Source organism: Mytilus galloprovincialis, chromosome 7 (genome assembly GCF_965363235.1).
Source record: "Mytilus galloprovincialis chromosome 7, xbMytGall1.hap1.1, whole genome shotgun sequence".
Lineage (NCBI taxonomy): Eukaryota > Metazoa > Mollusca > Bivalvia > Mytilida > Mytilidae > Mytilus > Mytilus galloprovincialis.
In genome coordinates, this window is record NC_134844.1 from 5,171,404 (window position 1) to 5,174,251 (window position 2,848).

Consider the following 2,848-nt stretch of genomic DNA (forward strand, 5'->3'; position numbering starts at 1 on the left):
ATTTTTGTCGAGCCTTCGACTTTAGTCGAAAAAGCGAGACTAAGCGATCCTACATTCCGTCGGCGTCGGCGTCGTCGGCGGCGTCAACAAATATTCACTCTGTGGTTAAAGTTTTTGAAATTTTAATAACTTTCTTAAACTATACTGGATTTCTACCAAACTTTGACAGAAGCTTGTTTATGATCATAAGATAGTATCCAGAAGTAAATTTTGTAAAAATAAAATTTCATTTTTTCCTTATTTTACTATAAATGGACTTAGTTTTTTCTGCGGGGAAACAAAACATTCACTCTGTGGTTAAAGTTTTTAGAATTTTAATAACTTTCTCAAACTATCCTGGGTTTGTAACAAACTTGGACAGAAGCTTGTTTATGATCATAAGATAATATCCAGAAGTAAATTCTGTAAAAATAAAATTCCATTTTTTGCGTATTTTACTTATAAATGGACTTAGTTTTTTCTGCAGGGAAACATTACATTCACTCTGTGGTTGAAGTTTTTAGAATTTTAATAACTTTCTTAAACTATCCTGGGTTTGTACCAAACTTGGACAGAAGTTGTTTATGATCATAAGATAATATCCAGAAGGAAATTTTGTAAATAAATGAATCCATTTTTTCCGTATTTTACTTTTAAATGGACTTAGTTTTTCTGCGGGGAACCATTACATTCACTCTGTGGTTAAAGTTTTTAAAATTTTAATAACTTTCTTAAACTATCCTGGGTTTGTACCAAACTTGGACAGAGGCTTATTTATGATCATAAGATTGTATCCAGAAGTAAAGTTTGTAAAAGATTACTCCGTTTTTTCTGTAATTTACTTTTTAATGTACTTAGATTTTCTTACAATCATAAAATAGTAACAAGAGGAATATTTTTATTGATTTTTTTCCTCATTGTTGTTGAGCCTGCGATTTACAGCAAAAATAGGCGAGACACTGGGTTCCGCGGAACCCTTACAAATTTTTCTCATACGGTCCGCCTTTTTACTTCTTCCTGTACTAGCCATCTTTCCACGAACATGTTGAGAATACTTGTCGTCTGCCATGTTTGTTGTTTACCGCCGGAGTTTGACAGACGCGGTTCCGGTTCTATATTTACCATGACAATCACGTGACAATTCAAAACATCACGTGACGTAATGTCCTGCTCTACCTTAAATGGATGTCTACGAGAAAACCATGCAAAATCAAAAAAAAATTATGAAAGGGGTTGTGGAATTTTCAGCTGATTTTGGGTTCCTAGTAAAGTATTAAGTACATCTAATAGTTCTATGGTTAAAAAATGACAATTTATCTCAAATTATGTGAATACAGGGCAATTCTAGTTTAGTACCAAATTTGCTGAAAAATGTTGTTGAAAATGGACATTTTTGGTTTTTTTTTTATTGAATAGTTCAAAGTATTATATGACAAAAAAAATTGTTTGGCCTTAAAATTCAGACTTTCTACTAAAATAAACTGTAATTTGGATCTTATTTCAACCTTTATCTTTGTTTTTATTTTTATTGACATAATTGTGTTTTTTAAAAATTTGAATTCAGCCTGTACTGAAAATGTCCATAAAACCTCAAAAGTCACTCAAATTGAAAAAATATTTTGTTAAACGTTATGGTTCACTACAAACTAGTATTTCTTAACAGGATTTTGGTTGCAAATTGATATAAGCTTATTTGAATAAAAGATGAAAAACTGAAAAATATAGCTAAAATTATCTCCCTTTGTAAAACTCTTCACAATAAAAGGTAGATTTAGTGTCAATAACAGAAGGAGGGAAATCAACAAATGTGCAGAAGGATAGGAAATAATGGTATTTTAGATGAATATGGTGTAGCCAAAAACTTATTTTTAATGAAAGAGTGTAACAAAGACATAGCAAACCATGTGGCAAAGACATTCCCACTGCCACTGGGATAAGTCTGATCCTGATCAGATAGTCTAGACATGACTCATGAGGCTAGACTATCAATATCATGTCTAGCCCTAGGTTTCAGACTCACATTTTAAAATGCATATGCTGCAAACATGGACAGGAGTTGGATTGCAGTAGACAAGAAGACAAAATGAGTTGCTGCCATCTTTTCATGACCCTTCCAAATCTAGCAACGGAAATTCCAAAGCAAAACTTTCAGTTTCAGTTGGTTCTGGTAAGTAAGTTTGTTAATTTTTTTTGTGGTTAGAAAAAGAAATTTGACACCATAAAAAGACCTACTGTAGAAACATCACATCAACACATAAATATGGGAAGAAGAGCATAGACTATTTCTCTTTGGGGGGAAAAAAAGGGGGGGGTATTTACATAATTTTCTTGAAGCAAACACTGATTTAATTTTCATTGACATACATTTATCTATACTATTAAACGAGAAGACCTCATTTTTGGTGTCGCTTCTCTTCTTTCCACAATAAATTAATCAACATGCCTCTGTGTCCTATAGGTACAGTGCATAGTCGCATTTGTCATCCATTCATATGATTATTCAGATTGAGTTATTTTAGGAGAAAAACGAGAAAAAAGCCATCCGGGTATTGTCCCGTCATTGTACGAAATTTTAAGTCAGATTAGACTTCCGGTTTGCGTTTTTCTGTATACTTTGAACATACATATACTATGAATAAAGTGTATTTTCAGAATTTTATCTGCTATCGTTTTCAAGTTTACTATCCATGGCAGTCACAGAGTTTATTAAATAGAGAGGGTCTGTATACTATATCAATGATCACCATGGATCGATTAGTAAACTTAGAATTGAAAGTAAATACGCTGTATTTATATAGTAATGAATGTTCATAATATACAGATAAGCGCTAAAATTATTCATGTGAACTTTTTCTGAAATCCTCCAGTC